The sequence below is a fragment of the Rhipicephalus microplus genome, unplaced genomic scaffold, assembly GCF_043290135.1.
Source record: "Rhipicephalus microplus isolate Deutch F79 unplaced genomic scaffold, USDA_Rmic scaffold_38, whole genome shotgun sequence".
Classification (NCBI taxonomy): domain Eukaryota; kingdom Metazoa; phylum Arthropoda; class Arachnida; order Ixodida; family Ixodidae; genus Rhipicephalus; species Rhipicephalus microplus.
In genome coordinates, this window is record NW_027464611.1 from 1,700,950 (window position 1) to 1,712,160 (window position 11,211).

Here is an 11,211-nt window from a genome sequence, read left to right on the forward strand (position 1 = left end):
GATATGTTCTAATGGTGGTGAGAGTGGAGCAGGACTGTCTCCGTGGCGAAATTGGCTAGCGCGATCGGCTGTTAACCGAAAGGTTGGAGGTTCGAGCCCTCCCGAGAGTGGTGTGTTGCTTTTTTCTTTGCGCTGATAGCTTTGAAGATATGTTCTGTTGGTGGTGAGAGTGGAGCACGACTGTCTCCGTGGCGCAATTGGCTAGCGCGATCGGCTGTTAACTGAAAGGTTGGAGGTTCGAGCCCTCCGGGGAGTGGTGTGTTGCTTTTTTTTCTTTGGGCTGATAGCTTTGTCGATATGTTCTGATGGTGGTGAGAGGGGAGCAGGACTGTCTCCGGTGCGCAATTGGCTTGCGCGATCGGCTTTTAACCGAACGGTTGGAGGTTCGAGCCCACCCGGTGGTGGTGCGGCGCTTTTTTTTCTTTGGGCTGATAGCTTTGAAGATATGTTCTGATGGTGGTGAGAGTGGAGCACGACTGTCTCCGTGGCGCAATTGGCTAGCGCGATCGGCTGTTGCCCGAAAGGTTGGAGGTTCGAGCGCACCCGGTGGTGGTGGGGCGCTTTTTTTTCTTTGGGCTGATAGCTTTGAAGATATGTTCTGATGGTGGTGAGAGTGGAGCAGGACTGTCTCCGTGGCGCAATTGGCTAGCACGATCGGCTGTTAACCGAAAGGTTGGAGGTTCGAGCCCTCCCGTGAGTGGTATGTTGCTTTATTCTTTGCGCTGATAGCTTTGAAGATATGTTCTGTATGTGGTGAGAGTAGAGCACGACTGTCTCCATGGCGCAATTGGCTAGCGCGATCGGCTGTTAACCGAAAGGTTGGAGGTTCGAGCCCACACGGTGGTGGTGCGACGCTTTTTTTCTTTGGGCTGATAGCTCTGAAGAAATGTTCTGACGGTGGGGAGAGTGGAGCACGACTGTCTCCGTGGCGCAATTGGCTAGCGCGATCGGCTGTTAACCGAAAGGTTGGAGGTTCGAGCCCTCCCGGTAGTGGTGTGTTGCTTTTTTTTCTTTGGGCTGATAGCTTTGAAGATATGTTCTGATGGTGGTGAGAGTGGAGCAGGACTGTCTCCGTGGCGCAAATGGCTAGCGCGATCGGCTGTTACCTGAAAGGTTGGAGGTTCGAGCCCTCCCGGGAGTGGTGTGTTGCTTTTTTTTCTTTGGGCTGATAGCTTTGAAGATATGTTCTGATGGTGGTGAGAGTGTTGTAGGACTGTCTCCGTTGCGCAATTGGCTAGCGCGATCGGCTGTTGACCGAAAGGTTGGAGGTTCGAGCCCAACCGGTGCTTGTGCGGCGCTTTTTTTTCTTTGGGCTGATAGCTTTGAAGATATCTTCTGATGGTGGTGAGAGTGGAGCAGGACTGTCTCCGTGGCAAAATTGGCTAGCGCGATCGGCTGTTAACCGAAAGGCTGGAGGTTCGAGCCCACCCAGTGGTGGTGCGGCGCTTTTTTTTCTTTGGGCTGATAGCTTTGAAGATATGTTCTGATGGTGGTGAGAGTGGAGCACGACTGTCTCTGTGGCGCAATTGGCTAGCGCGATCGGCTGTTGACCGAAAGGTTGGAGGTTCGAGCGCACCCGGTGGTGGTGCGGCGCTTTTTTTTCTTTGGGCTGATAGCTTTGAAGATATGTTCTGATGGTGGTGAGAGTGGAGCAGGACTGTCTTCGTGGCGCAATTGGCTAGCGCGATCGGCTGTTAACCAAAAGGATGGAGGTTCGAGCCCTCCCGGGAGTGGTGTGTTGCTTTTTTTTGCGCTGATAGCTTTGAAGATATGTTCTGTATGTGGTGAGAGTGGAGCACGACTGTCTCCATGGCGCAATTGGCTAGCGCGATCGGCTGTTAACCGAAAGGTTGGAGGTTCAACCCCACCCGGTGGTGGTGCGACGCTTTTTTTCTTTGGGCTGATAGCTCTGAAGAAATGTTCTGACGGTGGGGAGAGTGGAGCACGACTGTCTCCGTGGCGCAATAGGCTAGCGCGATCGGCTGTTAACCGAAAGGTTGGAGGTTCGAGCCCTCCCGGGAGTGGTGTGTTGTTTTTTTTCTTTGGGCTGATAGCTTTGAAGATATGTTCTGATGGTGGTGAGAGGGAGCACGACTGTCTCCGTGGCGCTATTGGCTAGCGCGATCGGCTGTTAACTGAAAAGTTGGAGGTTCGAGCCCTCCGGGGAGTGGTGTGTTGCTTTTTTTCTTTGGGCTGATAGCTTTGACGATATGTTCTGATAGTGGTGAGAGTGGAGCACGACTGTCTCCGTGGCGCAATTGGCTAGCGCGATCGGCTGTTAACCGAAAGGTCCGAGGTTCGAGCCCTCCCGGGAGTTGTGTGTTCCTGTTTTCTTTGCGCTGATAGCTTTGAAGATATGTTCTGATGGTGGTGAGAGGGAGCACGACTGTCTCCGTGGTGCGATTGGCTAGCGCGATCGGCTGTTGACCGAACGGTTGGAGGTACGAGCGCACCCGGTGTTGGTGCGGCGCTTTTTTTTCTTTGGGCTGATAGCTTTGAAGATATTTTCTGATGGTGGTGAGAGTGGAGCACGACTGTCTCCGTGGCGCAATTGGCTAGAGCGATCGGGTGTTAACCGAAAGGTTGGAGTTTCGAGCCCTCCCGGGAGTGGTGTGTTGCTTTTTTTTTGGGCTGATAGCTTTTAAGATATGTTCTGATGGTGGTGAGAGTGGAGCTGGACTGTCTCCGTGGCGCAATTGGCTAGCGCGATCGGCTGTTAACCGAAAAGTTGGAGGTTCGAGCCCTCCCGAGAGTGGTGTGTTGCTTTTTTCTTTGCGCTGATAGCTTTGAAGATATGTTCTGTTGGTGGTGAGAGTGGAGCACGACTGTCTCCATGGCGCAATTGGCTAGCACGATCGGCTGTTAACCGAAAGGTTGGAGTTTCGAGCCCTCCCGGGAGGGGTGTGTTGCTTTTTTCTTTGCGCTGATAGCTTTGAAAATATGTTCTGATGGTGTTGAGAGTGGAGCACAACTGCCTCCGTGGCGCGATCGGCTAGCGCGATCGTCTGTTAACGGAAAGGTTGGAGGTTCGAGCCCATCCGGTGGTGGTGCGGCGCTTTTTTTTCTTTAGGCTGATAGCTTTGAAGATATGCTCTGATGGTGGTGAGAGTGGAGCACGACTTTCTCCGTGGCGCAATTGGCTAGCGCGATCGGCTGTTAACTGAAAGGTTGGAGGTTCGAGCCCTCCGGGGTGTGGTGTGTTGCTTTTTTTCTTTGGGCTGATAGCTTTGACGATATGTTCTGATGGTGGTGAGAGTGGAGCAGGACTGTCTCCGGGGCGCAATTGGCTTGCGCGATCGGCTGTTAACCGAAAGGTTGGAGGTTCGAGCCCACCCGGTGGTGGTGCGGCGCTTTTTTTTCTTTGGGCTGATAGCTTTGAAGATATGTTCTGATGGTGGTGAGGGTGGAGCAGGACTGTCTCCGTGGCGCAATTGGCTAGCGCGATCGGCTGTTAACCGAAAGGCTGGAGGTTCGAGCCCACCCAGTGGTGGTGCGGCGCTTTTTTTTCTTTGGGCTGAAAGCTTTGAAGATATGTTCTGATGGTGGTGAGAGTGGAGCACGACTGTCTCTGTGGCGCAATTGGCTAGCGCGATCGGCTGTTAACCAAAAGGTTGGAGGTTCGAGCCCTCCCGGGAGTGGTGTGTTGCTTTTTTTGCGCTGATAGCTTTGAAGATATGTTCTGTATGTGGTGAGAGTGGAGCACGACTGTCTCCGTGGCGCAATTGGCTAGTGCGATCGGCTGTTAACCGAAAGGTTGGAGGTTCAACCCCACCCGGTGGTGGTGCGACGCTTTTTTTCTTTGGGCTGATAGCTCTGAAGAAATGTTCTGACGGTGGGGAGAGTGGAGCACGACTGTCTCCGTGGTGCGATTGGCTAGCGCGATCGGCTGTTGACCGAACGGTTGGAGGTACGAGCGCACCCGGTGTTGGTGCGGCGCTTTTTTTTCTTTGGGCTGATAGCTTTGAAGATATGTTCTGATGGTGGTGAGAGTGGAGCACGACTGTCTCCGTGGCGCAATTAGCTAGCGCGATCGGGTGTTAACCGAAAGGTTGGAGTTTCGAGCCCTCCCGGGAGTGGTGTGTTGCTTTTTTTGGGCTGATAGCTTTCAAGATATGTTCTTATCGTGGTGAGAGTGGAGCAGGACTGTCTCCGTGGCGCAATTGGCTAGCGCGATCGGCTGTTAACCAAAAAGTTGGAGGTTCGGGCCCTCCCGAGAGTGGTGTGTTGCTTTTTTCTTTGCGCTGATAGCTTTGAAGATATGTTCTGTTGGTGGTGAGAGTGGAGCACGACTGTCTCCATGGCGCAATTGGCTAGCACGATCGGCTGTTAACCGAAAGGTTGGAGTTTCGAGCCCTCCCGGGAGGGGTGTGTTGCTTTTTTCTTTGCGCTGATAGCTTTGAAAATATGTTCTGATGGTGGTGAGAGTGGAGCACAACTGCCTCCGTGGCGCGATCGGCTAGCGCGATCGTCTGTTAACGGAAAGGTTGGAGGTTCGAGCCCATCCGGTGGTGGTGCGGCGCTTTTTTTTCTTTAGGCTGATAGCTTTGAAGTTATGCTCTGATGGTGGTGAGAGTGGAGCACGACTGTCTCCGTGGCGCAATTGGCTAGCGCGATCGGCTGTTAACTGAAAGGTTGGAGGTTCGAGCCCTCCGTGGAGTGGTGTGTTGCTTTTTTTCTTTGGGCTGATAGCTTTGACGATATGTTCTGATGGTGGTGAGAGTGGAGCAGGACTGTCTCCGGGGCGCAATTGGCTTGAAGGTTGGAGTTTCGAGCCCACCCGGTGGTGGTGCGGCGCTTTTTTTTCTTTGGGCTGATAGCTTTGAAGATATGTTCTGATGGTGGTGAGAGTGGAGCACGACTGTCTGCATGGCGCAATTGGCTAGCGCGATCGGCTGTTGACCGAAAGTTTGGAGGTTCGAGCGCACCCGGTGGTGGTGCGGCGCTTTTTTTTCTTTGGGCTAATAGCTTTGAAGATATGTTCTGATGGTGGTGAGAGTGGAGCAGGACTGTCTCCGTGCCGCAATTGGCTAGCGCGATCGGCTGTTAACCGAAAGGTTGGAGGTTCGAGCCCTCCCGGGAGTGGTGTGTTGCTTTTTTCTTTGCGCTGATAGCTTTGAAGATATGTTCTGTATGTGGTGAGAGTGGAGCACGACTGTCTCCATGACGCAATTGGCTAGCGCGATCGGCTGTTAACCGAAAGGTTGGAGGTTTGAGCCCACCCGGTGGTGCTGCGACGCTTTTTTTCTTTATGCTGATAGCTCTGAAGAAATGTTCTGACGGTGGGGAAAGTGGAGCACGACTGTCTCCATGGCGCAATTGGCTAGCGCGATCGGCTGTTAACCGAAAAGTTGGAGGTTCGAGCCCTCCCGGGAGTGGTGCGTTGCTTTTTTTTCTTTGGGCTGATAGCTTTGAAGATATGTTCTGATGGTGGTGAGAGTGGAGCAGGACTGTCTCCGTGGCGCAATTGGGTAGTGCGTTCGGTCGTTAACCGAAAGGTTGGAGGTTCGAGCCCACCCGTTGGTGGTGCGGCGCTTTTTTTTCTATGGGCTGATAGCTTTGAAGATATGTTCTGATCGTAGTAAGAGTGGAGCAGGACTGTCTCCATTGCGCAATTGGCTAGCACGATCGACTGTTAACCGAAAGGTTGGAGTTTCCAGCCCACCCGGTGGTGGTGCGGCGCTTTTTTTTGGGGCTGATAGCTTTGAATATATCTTCTGATGGTGCTGAGAGTGGAGTAGGATTGTCTCCGTTGCGCAATTGGCTAGCGCGATCGGCTGTTGACCGAAAGGTTGGAGGTTCGAGCCCAACCGGTGCTTGTGCGGCGCTTTTTTTTCTTTGGGCTGATAGCTTTGAAGATATGTTCTGATGGTGGTGAGAGTGGAGCAGGACTGTCTCCGTGGCGCAATTGGCTAGCGCGATCGGCTGTTAACCGAAGGGCTGGAGGTTCGAGCCCACCCAGTGGTGGTGCGGCGCTTTTTTTTCTTTGGGCTGATAGCTTTGAAGATATGTTCTGATGGTGGTGAGAGTGGAGCACGACTGTCTCCGTGGAGCAATTGGCTAGCACGATCGGCTGTTGACCGAAAGGTTGGAGGTTCGAGCGCACCCGGTGGTGGTGCGGCGCTTTTTTTTCTTCGGGCTGATAGCTTTGAAGGTATGTTCTGATGGTGGTGAGAGTGGAGCAGGACTGTCTCCGTGGCGAAATTGGCTAGCGCGATCGGTTGTTAACCGAAAGGTTGGAGGTTCGAGCTCTCCCGAGTGTGGTGTATTGCTTTTTTCTTTGAGCTGATAGCTTTGAAGATAGGTTCTGTTGGTGGTGAGAGCGGAGCACGAATGTCTCCGTGGCGCAAATGGCTAGCGCAATCGGCTGTTAACCGAAAGGTTGGAGGTTCGAGCCCTCCCGGGAGTGGTGTGTTGCTTTTTTTTCTTTGGGCTGATAGCTTTGAAGATATGTTCTGATGGTGGTGAGAGTGGAGCAGGACTGTCTCCATGGCGCAATTGGGTAGCCCGTTCGGTCGTTAACCAAAAGTTTGGAGGTTCGAGCCCACCCAGTGGTGGTGCGGCGCTTTTTTTTCTATGGGCTGATAGCATCGAAGATATGTTCTGATCGTGGTAAGAGTGGAGCACGACTGTCTCCGTGGCGCAATTGGCTAGCGCGATCGGCTGTTGATCGAAAGGTTGGAGGTTCGAGCGCACCCGGTGGTGGTGCGGCGCTTTTTTTTCTTTGGGCTGATAGCTTTGAAGATATGTTCTGATGGTGGTGAGAGTGGAGCAGGACTGTCTCCGTGCCGCAATTGGCTAGCGCGATCGGCTGTTAACGGAAAGGTTGGAGGTTCGAGCCCTCCCGAGAGTGGTGTGTTGCTTTTTTCTTTGCGCTGATAGCTTTGAAGATATGTTGTGTATGTGGTGAGAGTGGAGCACGACTGTCTCCATGGCGCAATTGGCTAGCGCGATCGGCTGTTAACCGAAAGGTTGGAGGTTCGAGCCCACCCGGTGGTGCTGCGACGCTTTTTTTCTTTGGGCTGATAGCTCTGAAGAAATGTTCTGACGGTGGGGAGAGTGGAGCACGACTGTCTCCAAGGCGCAATTGGCTAGCGCGATCGGCTGTTAACCGAAAGGTTGGAGTTTCGAGCCCTCCAGGGAGTGGTGTGTTGCTTTTTTCTTTGCGCTGATTGCTTTGAAGATAGGTTCTGATGGTGGTGAGAGTGAAGAATGACTGTCTCCGTGGCACGATCGGCTAGCGCGATCGTCTGTTAACCGAAAGGTTGGAGGTTCGAGCCCACCCGGTGGTGGTGCGGCGCTTCTTTTTCTTTAGGCTGACAGCTTTGAAGATATGCTCTGATGGTGGTGAAAGTGGAGCACGACTGTCTCCGTGGCAAAATTGGCTAGCGCGATCGGCTGTTAACTGAAAGGTTGGAGGTTCCAGCCATCCGGGGAGTGGTGTGTTGCTTTTTTTCTTTGGGCTGATAGCTTTCAAGATATGTTCTGATGGTGGTGAGAGTGGAGCAGGACTGTCTCCGGGGCGCAATTGGCTTGCGCGATCGGCTGTTAACCGAAAGGTTGGAGGTTCGAGCCCACCCGGTGGTGGTGCGGCGCTTTTTTTTCTTTGGGCTGATAGCTTTGAAGATATGTTCTGATGGTGGTGAGAGTGGAGCAGGACTGTCTCCGTGGCGCAATTGGCTAGCGCGATCGGCTGTTAACCGAAAGGTTGGAGGTTCGAGCCCTCCCGGAAGTGGTGTGTTGCTTTTTTCTTTTCGCTGATAGTTTTGAAGATATGTTCTGATGGTGGTGAGAGTGAAGCACGACTGTCTCCGTGGTGCAATTTGCTAGCGCGATCGGCTGTTGACCGAAAGGTTGGAGGTTCGAGCCCACCCGGTGGTGGTGCGGCGCTTTTTTTTCTTTGGGCTGATAGCTTTGAAGATATGTTCTGATGGTGGTGAGAGTGGAGCACGACTGTCTCCGTGGCGCAATTGGCTAGCGCGATCGGCTGTTGACCGAAAGGTTGGAGGTTCGAGCCCTCCGGGGAGTGGTGTGTTGCTTTTTTTTTCTTTGGGCTGATAGCTTTGAAGATATGTTCTCATGGTGGTGAGAGTGGAGCAGGACTGTCTCCGTGGCGCAATTGGCTAGCGCGATCGGCTGGTAATCGAAAGGTTGGAGTTTCGAGCCCACCCGGTGGTGGTGTGGCGCTTTTTTTTGGGGCTGATAGCTTTGAAGATATGTTCTGATGGTGGTGAGAGTGGAGCAGGACTGTCTCCGGGGCGCAATAGGCTTGCGCGATCGGCTGTTAACCGAAAGGTTGGAGGTTCGAGCCCACCCGGTGGTGGTGCGGCGCTTTTTTTTCTTTGGGCTGATAGCTTTGAAGATAAGTTTTGATGGTGGTGGGAGTGGAGCACGACTGTCTCCGTGGCGCAATTGGCTAGCGCGATCGGCTGTTTACCGAAAGGTTGCAGGTTCGAGCGCACGCGGTGGTGGTGCGGCGGCTTTTTCTCTTTGGGCTGATAGCTCTGAAGATATGTTCTGATGGTGTTGAGAGTGGAGCAGGACTGTCTTCGTGGCGCAATTGGCTAGCGCGATCGGCTGATAACCGAAAGGTTGGAGGTTCAAGCACTCCCGGGAGTGGTGTGTTGCTTGTTTCTTTGCGCAGATAGCTTTGAAGATATGTTCTGTTAGTGGTGAGAGTGGAGCACGACTGTCTCCGTGGCGCAATTGGCTAGTGCGATCGGCTGTTAACCGAAAGGTTGGAGGTTCCAGCCCACCCGGTGGTGGTGCGACGCTTTTATTCTTTGGGCTGATAGCTCTGAAGAAATGTTCTGACGGTGGGGAGAGTGGAGCAGGACTGTCTCCGTGGCGCAATTGGCTAGCGCGATCGGGTGATAACCGAAAGGTTGGAGGTTCAAGCACTCCCGGGAGTGGTGTGTTTCTTGTTTCTTTGCGCAGATAGCTTTGAAGATATGTTCTGTTAGTGGTGAGAGTGGAGCACGACTGTCTCCGTGGCGCAATTGGCTAGTGCGATCGGCTGTTAACCGAAAGGTTGGAGGTTCCAGCCCACCCGGTGGTGGTGCGACGCTTTTATTCTTTGGGCTGATAGCTTTGAAGATATGCTCTGTTGGTGGTGAGAGTGGAGCACGACTGTCTCCGTGGCGCAAGTGGCTTGCGCGATCGGCTGATAATCGAAAGGTTGGAGGTTAGAGCCCACCCGGGGATGGTGTGTCGTTTTTTTTCTTTGCGCTGATAGCTTTGAAGATATGTTCTAATGGTGGTGAGAGTGGAGCGTGACTGCATCCGTGGCGCAATTGGCTAGCGCGATCGGCTGTTGACCGAAAGGTTGGAGGTTCGAGCCCAACCGGTGCTTGTGCAGCGCTTTTTTTCTTTGGGCTGATAGCTCTGAAGAATTGTTCTGACGGTGGTGAGAGCGGAGCACGACTGTCTCCGTTGCACAATTGGCTAGCGCGATCGGCTGTTAGCCGAAAGGCTGGAGGTTCGAGCCCACCCAGTGGTGGTGCGGCGCTTTTTTTTCTTTGGGCTGATAGCTTTGAAGATATGTTCTGATGGTGGTGAGAGTGGTTCACGACTGCCTCCGTGGAGCAATTGGCTAGCACGATCGGCTGTTGACCGAAAGGTTGGAGGTTCCAGTGCACCCGGTGGTGGTGCGGCGCTTTTTTTTCTTCGGGCTGATAGCTTTGAAGGTATGTTCTGATGGTGGTGAGAGTGGAGCAGGACTGTCTCCGTGGCGAAATTGGCTAGCGCGATCGGCTGTTAACCGAAAGGTTGGAGGTTCGAGCTCTCCCGAGAGTGGTGTGTTGCTTTTTTCTTTGCGCTGATAGCTTTGAAGATAGGTTCTGTTGGTGGTGAGAGCGGAACACCAATGTCTCCGTGGCGCAATCGGCTAGCACGATCGGCTGTTAACCGAAAGGTTGGAGGTTCTAGCCCTCCGGGGAGTGGTGTGTTGCTTTTTTTTCTTTGGGCTGATAGCTTTGAAGATATGTTCTGATGGTGGTGAGAGTGGAGCACGACTACCTCCGTGGAGCAATTGGCTAGCACGATCGGCTCTTGACCGAAAGGTTGGAGGTTCCAGTGCACCCGGTGGTGGTGCGGCGCTTTTTTTTTCTTCGGGCTGATAGCTTTGAAGGTATGTTCTGATGGTGGTGAGAGTGGAGCTAGACTGTCTCCGTGGCGAAATTGGCTAGCGCGATCGGCTGTTGACCGAAAGGTTGGAGGTTCGAGCGCACCCGGTGGTGGTGCGGCGCTTTTTTTTCTTTGGGCTGATAGCTTTGAAGATATGTTCTGACGGTGGTGAGAGTGGAGCAGGACTGTCTCCGTGGCGCAATTGGCTAGCGCGATCGGCTGTTAACCGAAAGGTTGGAGGTTCGAGCCCTCCCGGGAGTGGTGTGTTGCTTTTTTCTTTGCGCTGATAGCTTTGAAGATATGTTCTGTATGTGGTGAGAGTGGAGCACGACTGTCTCCATGGCGCAATTGGCTAGCGCGATCGGCTGTTAACCGAAAGGTTGGAGGTTCGAGCCCACCCGGTGGTGGTGCGACGCTTTTTTTCTTTGGGCTGATAGCTCTGAAGAAATGTTCTGACGTTGGGGAGAGTGGAGCAGGACTGTCTCCGTGGCGCAATTGGGTATCGCGTTCGGTCGTTAACCGAAAGGTTGGAGGTTCGAGCCCACTCAGTGGTGGTGCGGCGCTTTTTTTCTATGGCCTGATAGCTTTGAAGATATGTTCTAATGGTGGTGAGAGTTGAACAGGACTGTCTCCGTGGCGCAATTGGCTAGCGCGACCGGCTGTTAATCGAAAGGTTGGAGTTTCCAGCCCACCCGGTGGTGGTGCGGCGCTTTTTTTTGGGGCTGATAGCTTTGAAGATATTTTATGATGGTGGTTGAGAGTGGAGTAGGACTGTCTCCGTTGCGCAATTGGCTAGCGCGATCGGCTGTTAACCGAAAGGTTGGAGTTTCAAGCCCTCCAGGGAGTGGTGTGTTGCTTTTTTCTTTGCGCTGATTGCTTTGAAGATAGGTTCTGATGGTGGTGAGAGTGAAGAATGACTGTCTCCGTGGCACGATCGGCTAGCGCGATCGTCTGTTAACCGAAAGGTTGGAGGTTCGAGCCCACCCGGTGGTGGTGCGGCGCTTCTTTTTCTTTGGGCTGATAGCTTTGAAGATATGTTCTGATGGTGGTGAGAGTGGAGCAGGACTGTCGCCGTGGCGCAATTGGCTA